Below are 16,200 nucleotides of genomic sequence, written 5' to 3' on the forward strand. Positions count from 1 at the left end.
GCTGATTTTCAAACCCCAGTAGGAGGTTATTTTAAAAGCACAGCAGCTTTTCTAAGGAAATAAGCAGTGCTTTGTAGTTGTGCTTCAGCACTGTACTCCAATATCAGGACATCTCCAGAAGAAAAAGAATTTTGCCCCCAAGGAAGCAATTTTGTCCCTAAAAAGAAGGCTCCAGCAAGCACCAATGACATTGCCATGATTTCTCTCACGGTTCTGCTTCTTTGTCCGTGAGAAGCATCATATGCTCACACACACACACCCCAAAGCCACAAATGGCACCTAGAGGCATGGATGGTACATCTGATAGCTTGAGTTCTTAGGATTATCATCTATCTTGAATTCCCTGCAGAAAATCTGTAATTAGGTGACATTTAGGACCAAGGTTGTATTGTGTTACCCTCCTATGGGTGAGTGGGATGCTTCTAACAGTGGCTGGGGGAAACGTGCCGCTTCTGAAATCCAGGTAACCAGGAAACAGGGAGAGCTTAATATTAATATATGTCATATTGGTTCTGTTTTCCTAGAGAACCCTAACACAGTTTCCACAATTAGAACAATCATTTTGTGTTTCCTTGTTCAGTCTTTTTTTCTTGAATCTTTGCTATAAGGCTTATGCAGCTCAGTGGTAAAGAATCTGCCTGCCAAGAAGGAGACCTGGGTTCTATCCCTGGGTTGGGAAGATCCCCTGGAGAAGGGACTAGCTACCCACTCCAGTATTCTGGCCTGGAGAATTCCATGGACTGTATAGTCCATGGGGTCACAAAGAGTTTGACATGACTGAGCAGTCGACTTTCACTGCCTTTCACTTTATGATATATAGTCATGTAGTCCATACTACAACACCTCTAACAGGTAGCTAACTACCTCCATGTAGAAAGCTTTAATCATCATTCATTTATCCATTACCTCAAAAATTGATTAAATTTCTACGATCTGCTGGCCCTGTGCTATGAACAAGGAGCACAGCAGTGGAAAAGAGTCTCTACTACAGGGAGCTATGGATTTAGTACAGAGACAATTAGATTAGAAATTACATTATAGCACATCTTGTTACTTTTAACTAAACATTATTATATGTAAATCTCACTTATTGTTCTGGATTAATCTCTTTGCAATACATATAACAAGTTTAATTATATCCCAGAGACACATCTGTTAGGTATTTGAAGACTATCACAGCTTTGTAAGTGAAAAATCCCTAATCCAGTCATTTTTTTTTTTTTTTGAGCATCTACTATGTGCCATGATGTGGAGATACAGCAAATTATGTATTAACACAACGCCTACAATTCAAGTAGTCATCCCTCCTTTTCTTATAGTTGTTTTAAGTCCTCCCCTCTAAATAAAGTGAAAGTGCAAGTTAGCCACTCAGTTGTGTCCAACTCTTTGTGACCCTATGGACTGTTGCCCACCAGGCCCCTCTGTCCATGAAATTCTCCAGGCATGAATACTGGAGTGGATTGTCATTTTTTTCTCCAGGGGATCTTCCTGACCCAGGAATTGAACACGTCTCCTGCATTGCAGACAGATTCTTTACCATCTAAGCCACCAGGGAAGCATTGTGCTAAAGACTGATTTAGGCACAGAACTAAGTGACACATCTCTGGCATCAAGAAACATACAGGCCTGTGATAGAACAAGTGTAGTTACTTCATTCACCTCATTCATCATGAATTCACTGAATTAGATATATAGAATATACCTGGTTAGTCTATTTCCCTTTTCCATCACTATCCAGGGTATCTAAATATATGTGAAAGTAACAATACAGTGATGTTTACATTTATTAAAAACAGCATAAAATGAATGTCAAATACTGAGATTTTAGTGTAGAAATTATGCGTAGTATTTGAAGATTACTAAATCCACAAAACCCACTGACCCAATCAATGGTAATTTATGCTTTATTCCTTTTCCTGGATTATTTTCTAAGACTTAGGGCTTCAGTTTATCCTGCAATGCACCACCCAACATTTTGAGGCCATACAGAAACAATAAAACTTGGAACTTGCTAGGAAAACACTCTCAGCAAATGCTCTAGGTCAGTTCTGCATCACAGGCTCCTCTGGCTTCAGTCTCTAACTCCTGCCTTTAGACAGACAGAGAATACAACTGTTGTTTGTCTTCTTTCCACCAAAACACTACACACTGTTTAATCTACCTCCAATATGTCCAGAGGGATGAGGAACATCTTAATACTGGTTATGATCTTCTTTAATCTCCTTTACTTTCTTGGCCTGAATCTCTGACTTTCACTATTGAGTTCCCCAAAAGCCTCTCTGTCATTTATCCATTGGGTACTCCAAACATTGCCATGTTTCTTTGATGGATTACTTTAATACAGTGAAAGTTGCTCAGTCCTGTCCAACTCTTTGTAACCCCATGGACTACAGAGTTCATGGAATTCTCCAGGCCAGAATACTGGAGTGGGTAGCCTTTCCCTTCTCCAGGGGATCTTCCCAACCCAGGGATCGAACCCAGGTCCCCCACATTGCAGGCAGATTCTTTACCAGCTGAGCCACCAGGGAAGCCCTCTTTCATATAACCAATTTTAAACGAAGATATATTAACATGGCCTAAGAAAGAAAAACTTAAATTTCAGCTTTTTAAATTAACACTTAAGGAATAAGTCCATGCCACTCTATTCTTGTGGCTCTCCCCTGCCATCCACTGCTAACCCTCATCCCTGAGGTAGGGTTTGGAGATGAAGGACAGATCAGAATCATCTAACAGATGAGCACAGATACACAGTCAGCTCCTCAGCAAGGTCCTCCTGGCCCATATAGTAGCAGCCACAGCACTCTTCCATACTACCTTATTTTTTTACTTCATACCATTTTCTACAGTATTAAATTAATATATTCATCTATTTCAGTTTGTTTATAGTTCATACATTATCCATATTAACCCTACTCCGAACTTGCTATAAACTGTAGGAGGAGAGGCCCTGCTCCTCTTTTTTACCGCTATATCCCCAACTGGTACATGATGCACAGATAGCAACATTGAATAAAAACTGATTGAACCCAGAAGACCAGAATATGTATCTTTAATAGTGGTTCATCTCAGAAAAAAAAAAAATATATATATATATATATATCAATCATTCTAGGCCAAGTGGCTGTACTCAGAATTTACTTATATGTTACAAATATGTATATCAGTTAGAGCCTATCTGATGTTTCTCTGACAATAGCTAATGAAACACATGATATTTTTATCAATTAAATGAAAGTAATAAATTGGATGCTAAATCACTAAGCTTATTCTATTTTCTCTTTTTTTGTTGTTGTTGTTGAGTCTCTAAGTCATGTCCAACTCTTTGCAACTCCATGGTCTAGAGCAAACCAAGCTTCTCTGTCCTTTACTATCTCTTTGAAAGTCTAGAATTTGGACACATGCACTTCTGTAGGATTTCTACAGAATGTGTTTAGGTTAGATATTTGCAGCAGAAGAGGACAGGCATTTGATTACGGTATGATGCTTATTTACAATTCTAGACTTCAGGAAAAAATTCTCAGTTAATTTTTTTTTTTTTTTACAGTACATTTTTTTTCCTCTCTTTTTTTTTTCTTTTTTTAATTTTATTTTATTTTTAAACTTTACAATATTGTATTAGTTTTGCCAAACATCAAAATGAATCCTCCACAGGTATATCTGTGCTCCCCACCCTGAACCCTCCTCCCTCCTCCCTCCCCATACCCTCCCTCTGGGTCGTCCCAGTGCACCAGCCCCAGCATCCAGTATCGTGCATCGAACCTGGACTGGCGACTCGTTTCATACATGATATTATACATGTTTCAATGCCATTCTCCCAAATCTCCCCACCCTCTCCCTCTCCCTCTCCCACAGAGTCCACCAAATACTATATAATAATATCATCTTTAACATAATGGGATTTCCTTGTAATGTCTTCAGGGTTAATACAGAGACTAATTGAATTCTAATTGTTTCCTGCTACCTCACTAAATACTTCTCAGTTTTTCTTGCTGGTTCTTCTCCTTTTCTCTGACTGGAATCTGCTTCTCTGTCTACTCACTCCCCTTAGATAATATCATCTAATCACATAATAACTGTATGTCTCTCATCATACTTTAACTTTTAATTCCAGGTCAATACATTTAGCTGCTTAATACATATTTCCCCATGGATACTGCTCAGGCAGGTCTAACTTAATACAAACAAAATAGAGCTCTTGATGTCTTCCTCTAAATATATCCCTCCAAGATATCAACCCTTTATTTCAAACTTGAACGTTCAAGTTACCCTCATATTCTCACCTTCTTCCACTCTCATCAACTCAACAACTATTCTTGGAAACTGTCATGTTCTACTTCAGCAATATATGCATTTGAACTCCTCTACATGGTATCGCAGCCAGCGCACTTCCCTGCCGTCAGTCGCGAGAGTGCCAGGCTGCGACGGCACAGGAGCGGCGGAGAGGAGCTCCCCAAGTCCACGGAGTGGTGGCTGCGCGGGCGCAGGAGGGCCAAAAGGAGCTACTCCACTTTCAAGGTCAGGAGGGGCAGCCATGAGGACATACCCCTCGTCCAAGGTAAGACTCAATGAAACTATGCCATGCCGTGGACTGGCGGGTCATGGTGGAGAGGTCTGAAAGAATGTGGTCCACTGGAGAAGGGAATGGCAAACCACTTCAGTATTCTTGCCTTGAGAACCCCATGAACAGTATGAAAAGGCAAAATGATAGGATACTGAAAGAGGAACTCCCCGGGTCAGTAGGTGCCCAATATGCTACTGGAGATCAGTGGAGAAATAACTCCAGAAAGAATGAAGGGATGGAGCCAAAGCAGAAACAAAACACAGTTGTGGATGTGACTGGTGATAGAAGCAAGGTCTGATGCTGTAAAGAGCAGTATTGCATAGGAACCTGGAATGTCAGGTCCATGAATCAAGGCAAATTGGAAGTGGTCAAACAGGAAGTGGCAAGAGTGAACATCGACATTCTAGGAATCAGCGAACTCAAATGGACTGGAATGGGTAAATTAACTCAGATGACCATTATATCTACTATTGTGGGCAGGAATCCCTTGGAAGAAATGGAGTAGCCATCATGGTCAACAAAAGAGTCCAAAATGCAGTCCTTGGATGCAATCTCAAAAACGACAGAATGATCTCTGTTCGTTTCCAAGGCAAACCATTCAATATCACAGTAATCCAAGTCTATGCCCCAAGCAGTAATGCTGAAGAAGCTGAAGTTGAACAGTTCTATGAAGACCTAAAAGACATTTTAGAACTAACACCCAAAAAAGATGTCCTTTTCATTATAGGGGACTGGAATGCAAAAGTAGGAAGTCAAGAACACCTGGAGTAACAGGCAAATTTGGCCTTGGAGTACAGAATGAAGCAGGGCAAAGGCTAATAGAGTTTTTCCAAGAGAACACACTGGTCATAGCAAACACCCTCTTCCAACAACACAAGAGAAGACTCTACACATAGACATCACCAGATGGTCAGCACCGAAATCAGATTGATTGTATTCTTTGCAGCCACAGATGTAGAAGCTCTATACAGTCAGCAAAAGCAAGACTGGGAACTGACTGTGGCTCAGATCCTGAACTCCTTATTGCCAAATTTAGACTTAAATTGAAGAAAGTAGGGAAAACCACTAGACCATTCAGGTATGACCTAAATCAAATCCCTTATGATTATACAGTGGAAGTGAGAAATAGATTTAAGGGACTGGATCTGATAGATAGAGTGCCTGATGAACTATGGACGCAGGTTCGTGACATTGTACAGGAGACAGGGATCAAGACCATCCCCATGGAAAAGAAATGTAAAAAAGAAAATGGCTGTCTGAGGAGGCCTTACAAACAGCTATAAAAAGGAGAGAAGTGAAAAGCAAAGGAGAAAAGGAAAGATATAAGGATCTGAATGCAGAGTTCCAAAGAATAGCAAGGACACATAAGAAAGCCTTTCTCAGCAATCAATGCAAAGAAATAGAGGAAAACAACAGAATGGGAAAGACTAGGGATCTCTTCAAGAAAATGAGAGATACCAAGGGAACATTTCATGCAAAGATGGGCTCGATAAAGGACAGAAATGGTATGGACCTAACAGAAGCAGAAGATATTAAGAAGAGGTGGCAAGAATACACAGAAGAACTGTACAAAAAGATCTTCACAACCAAGATAATCATGATGGTGTGATCACTCACCTAGAGCCAGACATCCTGGAATGTGAAGTCAAGTGGGCCTTAGAAAGCATCACTACAAACAAACCTAGTGGAGGTGATGGCATTCCAGTTGAGCTATTTCAAATCCTGAAAGATGATGCTGTGAAAGTGCTGCACTCAATATGCCAGAAAATTTGGAAAACTCAGCAGTGGCCACAGGAGTGGAAAAAGTCAGTTTTCATTCCAATCCCAAAGAAAGGCAATGCCAAAGAATGCTCAAACTACCGCACAATTGCACTTACCTCACACACTAGTAAAATAACACTCAAAATTCTCCAAGCCAGGCTTCAGCAATACATGTAACGTGAACTTCCAGATGTTCAAGCTGGATTTAGAAAAGGCAGAGGAACCAGAGATCAAATTGCCAACATCTGCTGGATCACTGAAAAAGCAAGAGAGTTCCAGAAAAACATCTATTTCTGCTTTATTAACTATGCCAAAGCCTTTGACTGTGTGGATCACAATAAACTGTAGAAAATTCTGAAAGAGATGGGAATACCTGACCTGCCTCTTTTATTTTTTTCTTTTAAATTTTATTTTATTTTTAAACTTTACATAATTGTATTAGTTTTTCCAAATATCAAAATGAATCCGCCACAGGCATACATGTGTTCCCCATCCTGAACCCTCCTCCCTCCTCCCTCCCCACACCATCCCTCTGGGTCGTCCCAGTGCACCAGCCCCAAGCATCCAGTATCGCGCATCGAACCTGTACTGGCAACTCGTTTCTTACATGATATTCTACATGTTTCAATGTCACTCTCCCAAATCTTCCCACCCTCTCCCTCTCCCACAGAGTCCATAAGACTGTTCTATACATCAGTGTCTCTTTTGCTATCTCGTACACCAGGTTATTGTTACCATCTTTCTAAATTCCATATATATGCATTAGTATACTGTATTTATGTTTTTCCTTCTGGCTTACTTCACTCTGTATAATAGGCTCCAGTTTCATCCACCTCATTAGAACTGATTCAAATGTATTCTTTTTAATGGCTGAGTAATACTCCATTGTGTATATGTACCACAGCTTGCTTATCCATTCATCTGCTGATGGACATCTAGGTTGCTTCCATGTCCTGGCTATTTATAAACAGTGCTGCGATGAACATTGGGGTACATGTGTCTCTTTCCCTTCTGGTTTCCTCAGTGTGTATGCCCAGCAGTGGGATTGCTGGATCATAAGGCAGTTCTATTTCCAGTTTTTTAAGGAATCTCCACACTGTTCTCCATAGTGGCTGTACTAGTTTGCATTCCCACCAACAGTGTAAGAGGGTTCCCTTTTCTCCACACCCTCTCCAGCATTTATTATTTGTAGACTTTTGGATTGCAGCCATTGTGACTGGTGTGAAATGGTACCTCATAGTGGTTTTGATTTGCATTTCTCTGATAATGAGTGATGTTGAGCATCTTTTCATGTGTTTGTTAGCTATCTGTATGTCTTCTTGAGCAATCTGTATGCAGGTCAGGAAGCAACAGTTAGAACTGGACATGGAACAACAGACTGGTTCCAGATTGGGAAAGGAGTATGTCAAGGCTGTATATTGTCACCCTGCTTATTTAACTTATAGGAAGAGTACATCATGAGAAATGCTGGCCTGGATGAAGCACAAGCTAGAATCAAGATTGCCAGGAGAAATATCAATAACCTCAGATATGCAGATGACACCACCCTTATGGCAGAAAGTGAAGAAGAACTAAAAACCCTCTTGATGAAAGTGAAAGAGAAGAATGAAAAAGTTTGCTTAAAGCTCAACATTCAGAAAACAAAGATTATGGCATCTGGTCCCATCACTTCATGGGAAATAGATGGGGAAACAGTGGAAACAGTGTCAGACTTTATTTTTGGGCTCCAAAATCACTGCAGATGGTGACTGCAGCCATGAAATTAAAAGACGCTTACTCCTTGGAAGGAAAGTTATGACCAACCTAGATAGCATATTAAAAAGCAGAGATATTACTTTGCCAACAAAGGTCCATCTAGTCAAGGCTATGGTTTTTCCAGTGGTCATGTATGGATGTTTGAGTTGGACTGTGAAGACAGCTGAGCACCGAAAAACTGATGTCTTTAAACTGTGGTGTTGGAGAATACTCCTGAGAGTCCCTTGGACTGCAAGGAGATCCAACCAGTCCATCCTAAAGGAGATCAGTCCTGGGTGTTCATTGGAAGGAATGATGCTGAGGCTGAAACTCCTATACTTTGACTACCTCATGGGAATAGTTGACTCATTGGAAAAGACCCTGATGCTGGGAGGAATTGCAGGCAGGAGAAGAAGGGGATGACAGAGAATGAGATGGCTGGATGGCATCACTGACTCGATGGACATGAGTTTGAGTGAACTCTGGGAGCTGGTGTTGGACAGGGAAGGCTGGTGTGCTGTGATTCATGGGGTCACAAAGAGTCGGACACGACTGAGCAACTGAACTGAACTGAATTTAAAACTCGGCTTCCTTAGTGGCTCAGTGGTAAGGAATCCATTGCCAGTGCAGGAGACGTGGGTTTGATCCCTGGGTCGGGAAGATCCCCTGGAGAAGGAAATGGCAATCCACTCCAGTATTATTGCCTGGAGAATTCCATAGACAGAGAAACCTGGTGGCCTACAATCCATAGGTTAGCAAAAGAGTGGGACATGACTTAGCAACTAAACAACAACAATAACAAATTTAAAGCTAGTTTTCTCTGTACCACTGAATTTCAGATTTTCCAATAAAGTATAATGTTTGTGGTGACATTTATCATAGCCCCTTGGGTCAATCTTTGGTAATCCTGGGCTCCATGGTCCATTCTCCATGACAAGCCAAGCAGTGACCAGCATAGGCACCCCCAGAATGACCTGTACAGTTGCTTATAAAGTCTCTCTTTAGTAAACAATAGCCACTACCACTACAGGCAAGAGTGTCAGACAAAGAATGTACTCCCAAATCTGATTCATTTTTATGGCTGGCATTATAGCTCAACAAGAAAATTCAGATGCTGTAGAATCTGTCACCATTTAGGATTCCCTCCCACCATAAATCTTTTCCTGGTTGAGTTATTGAGAGCAAAACAAGAAGGAATGCCAGAATAGAGTTTTTACAGGCAAATAAACATGAGCTGCTCCTAAGGTCAAGGACAGTGATGAAAGAAAGTTGTCATGATTCAAAATGATGGAGAGGAGTGGAAACAGGAAATAGATGACTGTACTCTAAATTACAAAGAAGTGCTATCAGACATCTTGTGAATTACCCCCAAGCCTCGCAGAGTAAAATATACCAAGTAGGTAAGCAACTACCAAAATGGACTCTGATCAAATTGCAGACTTAGACTTTCAAACTAGACAAATCACAGCAGCTATCTCCACCCACATTTGCCTCAACTGGAGCATGCACACATGGTTTATTGGGATAGGAGAGAGAATATTGTTAAAGAGATCAGCAATGATCACAAAGAATAAAGAACAAAATGGCAGCCCATGACACCACAAATCTTACCTAATTGGCTAGTTCCTACTCCACCTTTTCTAGAAAGAACTGCCACAAAGTGCTAAACACTTGTGGGAACCTGACTTTGTGTCTCAGTTTCCTTCCATCAGTGCAAAGAGAGAAACTTGTGAGTTTTATAATGTACTGTAATATATGCACCATAATTGCAATTCTTATTGCCTCCCAGACAAAACCACTGTGGTGCCAGGAGCAGACCAGAACTAAACACCTTAAATACATTCTAATACCTATATATCAGTATCAAGGCATAGGGAAGGATGGTTTAAAGGATAAAGTAACCAAACTTCTGTAACATAAAATTAAGAGTTTTAGGACAGTTGAGTTGGTGCATCTAGGAAGAAAAGTGTCAAAGTTGATTATAACAACAAATTCCAAAGCAGAAATTCTTACCCAAGCCTGAAAAACAGTCACTCAATAATAAAGAAAGAACAGTAGAAGACCTACCAGAATTTGTAGCTGCAACTGCACATGTAGGTGGTAACCATTCTCAGCAGCATAATCCTCAAATGCCAGAGACCAGTGACAGAGGCATGAAGTATGTGAGTCGTGGTCAGAGACCAATGATTACCTAATGTTTAGAATTAAAAAAGAACAATAATCAAATATATTAGTCACAGTTCTATTGGCTGGGGTCAGTCATTCATTATCAGTGGAAAATCTAGTCAAAGCTGTTAGTGTCCATGAGTAACTTGATATGTGTTTTGATACTTCTGTTTTTATTTCATATATCTTGTTCCATTTGACATCAGGAATCCACTTAGATTATATTTCTATGTATAACTCTAAACATAAAAAAGTGAATTTTCTTCCACAATAGAATCCAAACAGATTGCAGTTCTTTAGTTTGCAGAATAGTTTTCAATCAGAAAATTACTGAGTTTTCAATCATAAAATTACTGAGTGTTCATTCTGCATATACATCTTAACCACATCTCTACCTGTGGTGTCTTGGAGCCCCAGCTTAATGTTGAACTGAATGATCTGTTCTTGAGTTAAAATTTTTGCAAGTAAGTGAAATTTCCCCATCCTATAATGCAAAACAAAGTACATCTTGTAGAGAAGATCTTGCATTTCTTCTATATCATTTAATGTTCAGTTTTAGCATTCCTGGCAACTTATACAACCAAACACATGAAGAAGTAATTCCTTTCTTCATATATCTTTAGAAGAAAAAATCCAAAAATACTGTTGGTTGGTTTCTTTTGTATGCATTAATTATCTTATATATAGTTTCTGCCACCTTTGTGCTCTCTCTCTCTTTTCTGAAGACAAGTAAATATCTTTAGTTTAATCATAGCAGTAGGCAAATTTCAGCAGGTCTGAGGGTCACTGAGATCTTGGTAAACAAAGCTCTTCAGTCCCCAGTACCACTTGCACTTGACCTTCACTGGGTTTTCCTCAATGTCATTATTTGCACATCTTCTGACAGTGAAATTTCTTACCTCTTTTTTAATAATTAAGCCACTTCTGTCCAAGTGTATTGTATTGCATATTAACTGGAGTCAGGCTTACTTGCAAGCACAAGAGACATCAGACAGTGAGACTATGTTGTGGGTTAAATCCACCATCAGCCTAGAGACCACTCTACTTTATCCTAACCAAATTCACCACCACGAAGACCCACATTGCTTTGCATATAGATGTTGTATCTAAATATTCCTAGAAGAAATTCTAGAAAGATACACAAAAGATTTCTTCCTGGAAGCATGTATGTTTATTTTTTTCTGGCATTCCCATTGCATAAGCAAAAGTATATAAATAAGATCAGAAAAGAAAGAAAAACAAGCATGGAGGTTTTCCCTTGGTCTTACTCTCTTACTCTTCTCCCCTTATCCTGTCAGAACAGTGTACATCAAACTAGAGCTCGACATTGTAACAGCTTCCTGCTTTCATTTTCCTTCGTGAATCTTTCCGTATTTAAACTTCTGTTCAATATACTAAGATGGATGACACTATCACTTAATAGATACAAGCTGTTTCCCAGCCACTGATGTGTGTGTTCCTCTTTAATTTTCTGTTACATCTAAATTTAATTTGGCCGCTCATATTTTTAACATACTCATTTTTCAAATATTTATCTTCCAAATCTTATTTTCAAAATAATAATAGCTACCAGATTTTTATTTATTTTTTAGCACACAGCATGGTGTCATAAATGCTGCAACCCACTCAGCTGAGTTTTCTCAGGTTCTGTGTCACAAGAACCCCTCTGTTTAAATGAGCTGAGAAAGGCAATAGACAAGAAAGATGAAGACTAGATATATTTGTGTAAAAAGGAAAAATGAAAAGAGAGAGGATCACCTAGAAAGATAAAGCTCCTCTTGCCCCCCCACAACTCCACTAATTCTTCTAAATTACTGGTTCATTTTTTACCACATCTTGCAAGTTTAGAGAAGAAAATGCCAACCTAGAATACAAAACCCAGCACAGATCACTAAATATTTACCTAGAATTTGATTCTCTAAACAGCTGTAAAGTGCTACAGCAGTGCTAAAGCTAAATGAAAAAGAATCATTCTTTGGGTAACCTATACTAGATTCCGGGCTCTTGCAGAAATGGGAAATCACTAAAACACAGTTTAAGGAGACATAACAGAGAAGAGGTGGCCACAGTAGGCATCAGAGCATTCAGCAGTGGACACACACAGCAAGAGAGCACTAGCAGGCAATTACTATTGAGAAATTGTCAAGCAGTGGGCACTGTGCTGTTCACATCTGTTATCTCTCTTAAATGACTCAGTGGTATTAGAACTATTATTATCCCCATTTTACAAGTGAGGAAATTGAGGCTTATAGAGTTTAAGTTGTGTACCTAAGGTGAAAACTAAGTCCTGGAGCCTGAATTCAAATGTAGGCAGTAAGACTCTCAACCATTATGAGTGCAACAATAGATTTGCATCCTATGGAAATTTGCAAATGTACCTACTTAAGGAAAGAGGAAAGTTCATATGAGAGAGAGAGAATACTAGACAATCAGTGAGAAACAGAGCCTCCTTCTATTTTGTTCACTACTATGCTCCTTAGAGGAACTAAATATGGGAAATATGATTCATATTCCCTTTACCAGGCTCAGTGTCTCTGTAGGACTGAGAAAGAAATTAATTTATGACTGTGTTAGGCACTGAGAAACTTTCATTGAAGATGCTTTAGATGAGAGGTAAGAGTGCAAAATGGTTATAAAATCAGATTCTCCCTCCAGAAGACAGGCATTATTACTCTGTCATTACTAGCCAACTGGGAAGTTACTCAAATCCTTTAAGGTAAAATGGGAATAATAGGAATACCTCTTACTTTATACAATTTTTGTATAATTTTTAAAATGTACATAAAGTGCTTTATCATATATGGAAAATCAAATATTATAATGACATTGAAGATGATGACGATAATGATGTCATGAGATGTCAAGAAATGTCAAGACATCAAGAGGACATTGGTGGGAAAAAACTTTTATTGGAGACAACTTTCTTGGGTGGGAACTTAAAAACTTGACTTTTAATCATGGAGCTTACTTTTCCAGAGGAGCCACCCCACGTCCGAGGTCAGGGGCAGAAGCCAGGAGGACCCCATGCCCGAAGGGCGGCAGCCAAGAGGAGTTACCCTGCGTCCGAGGTCAGGGGCGGCAACGAGAGGAGTTACCCTGCATCTGAGGTCGGGGAGGGCAGCCAGGAGGAGATACCCCAAGCCCCTAAGCCCGAGGCCAGGGGCCACGGGCGGGAAGAGCTGCCCCACGCCCCGATGCCTGAGGCCAAGGCTGGCGACCGGGAGGAGCAACCCCACATCCAAGGAGCTGTGGCTGCATGGGCCCAGGAGGGCCTAGAGGAGCTATCCCACTTTGAAGGTCAGGAAGGGCGGCAGTGAGGAGATACCCCTCGTCCAAGGTAAGGAGCAATGGCTGCGCTCTGCTGGAGCAGCCGTGAAGAGATACCCCACGCCCAAGGTAAGAGAAACCCAAGTAAGACGGTAGGTGTTGCAAGAGGGCATCAGAGGGCAAACACACTGAAACCATACTCACAGAAAACTAGTCAATCTAATCACACTGGACCACAGCCTTGTCTAACTCAATGAAACTAAGCCATGCCCGTGGGACAACCCAAGATGGGCGGGTCATGGTGGAGAGATCTGACAGAATGTGGCCCACTGGAGAAGGGAATGGCAAACCACTTCAGTATTCTTGCCTTGAAAACCCCATGAACAGTATAAAAAGGCAAAATGATAGGATACTGAAAGAGGAACTCCCCAGGTCAGTAGGTGCCCAATATGCTACTGGAGATCAAGGGAGAAATAACTCCAGAAAGAATGAAGGGATGGAGCCAAAGCAAAAAGAATACCCAGCTGTGGATGTGACTGGTGATAGAAGCAAGGTCCGATGCTGTAAAGAGCAATATTGCATAGGAACCTGGAATGTCAGGTCCATGAATCAAGGCAAATTGGAAGTGGTCAAACAAGAGATGGCAAGAGTGAATGTCAACATTCTAGGAATCAGCGAACTGAAATGGACTGGAATGGGTGAATTGAACTCAGATGACCATTATATCTACTACTGTGAGCAGGAATCCCTCAGAAGAAATGGAGTGGCCATCATGGTCAGCAAAAGAGTCCGAAATGCAGTCCTTGGATGCAATCTCAAAAACGACAGAATGATCTCTGTTCGTTTCCAAGGCAAACCATTTAATATCACAGTAATCCAAGTCTATGCCCCAACCAGTAACACTGAAGAAGCTGAAGTTGAACGGGTCTATGAAGACCTACAAGACCTTTTAGAACTAACACCCAAAAAAGATGTCCTTTACATTATAGGGGAATGCAGTAGGAAAGTAGGACGTCAAGAAACACCTGGAATAACAGGCAAATTTGGCCTTGGAATACAGAATGAAGCAGGGCAAAGACTAATAGAGTTTTGCCAAGAAAATGCACTGGTCATAACAAACACCCTCTTCCAACAACATAAGAGAAGACTCTATACATGGACATCACCAGATGGTCAACACCAAAATCAGATTGATTATATTCTTTGCAGCCAAAGTTGGAGAAGCTCTATACAGTCAGCAAAAGTCAGCAGGAGCTGACTGTGGCTCAGACCATGAACTCCTTATTGCCAAATTCAGACTGAAATTGAAGAAAGTGGGGAAAACCACTAGACCATTCAGGTATGACCTAAATCAAATCCCTTATGATTATACAGTGGAAGTAGCAAATAGATTTAAGGGCCTAGATCTGATAGATAAAGTGCCTGATGAACTATGGAATGAGGTTCGTCACATTGTACAGGAGACAGGGATCAAGACCATCCCCATGGAAAAGAAATGCAAAAAAGCAAAATGGCTGTCTGGGGAGGCCTTACAAATAGCTGTGAAAAGAAGAGAAATGAAAAGCAAAGGAGAAAAAGAAAGATATAAACATCTGAATGCAGAGTTCCAAAGAATAGCAATAAGAGATAAAAAAGCCTTCTTCAGCGATTAATGCAAAGAAATAGAGGAAAACAACAGAATGGGAAAGACTAGGGATCTCTTCAAGAAAATCAGAGATACCAAAGGAACATTTCTTGCAAAGATGGGCTTGATAAAGGACAGAAATGGTATGGACCTAACAGAAGCAGAAGATATTAAGAAGAGATGGGAAGAATTCACAGAAGAACTGTACAAAAAAAAAATCTTCATGACGCAGATAATCATGATGGTGTGATCACTGACCTAGAGCCAGAAATCCTGGAATGTGAAGTCAAGTGGGCCTTAGAAAGCATCACTACGAACAAAGCTAGTGGAGGTGATGGAATTCCAGTTGAGCTATTTCAAATCCTGAAAGATGATGCTGTGAAAGTGCTGCACTTAATATGCCAGCAAGTTTGGAAAACTCAGCAGTGGCCACAGGACTGGAAAAGGTCAGTTTTCATTCCAATCCCAAAGAAAGGCAATGCCAAAGAATGCTCAAACCACTGCACAATTGCACTCATCTCACACGCTAATAAAGTCATGCTCAAAATTCTCCAAGCCAGGCTTCAGCAATATGTGAACCGTGAACTTCCTGATGTTCAAGCTGGTTTTAGAAAAGTCAGGGAAACCAGAGATCAAAATGCCAACATCCGCTGGATCACTGAAAAAGCAACAGAGTTCCAGAAAAACATCTATTTCTGCGTTATTGACTATGCCAAAGCCTTTGACTGTGTGGATCACAATAAACTGTGGAAAATTCTGAAAGAGATGGGAATACCAGACCACCTGATCTGCCTCTTGAGAAATTTGTATGCAGGTCAGGAAGCAAGAGTTAGAACTGGACATGGAACAACAGACTGGTTCCAAATAGGAAAAGGAGTACGTCAAGGCTGTATATTGTCACCCTGTTTATTTAACTTATATGCAGAGTACATCATGAGAAACGCTGGACTGGAAGAAACACAAGCTGGAATCAAGATTGCTGGGAGAAATGTCAATCACTTCAGATATGCATATGACACCACCGTTATGGCAGAAAGTGAAGAGGAACTCAAAAGCCTCTTGATGAAAGTGAAAGTGGAGAGTGAAA

Source organism: Bos javanicus, chromosome 26 (assembly GCF_032452875.1).
Source record: "Bos javanicus breed banteng chromosome 26, ARS-OSU_banteng_1.0, whole genome shotgun sequence".
NCBI lineage: Eukaryota > Metazoa > Chordata > Mammalia > Artiodactyla > Bovidae > Bos > Bos javanicus.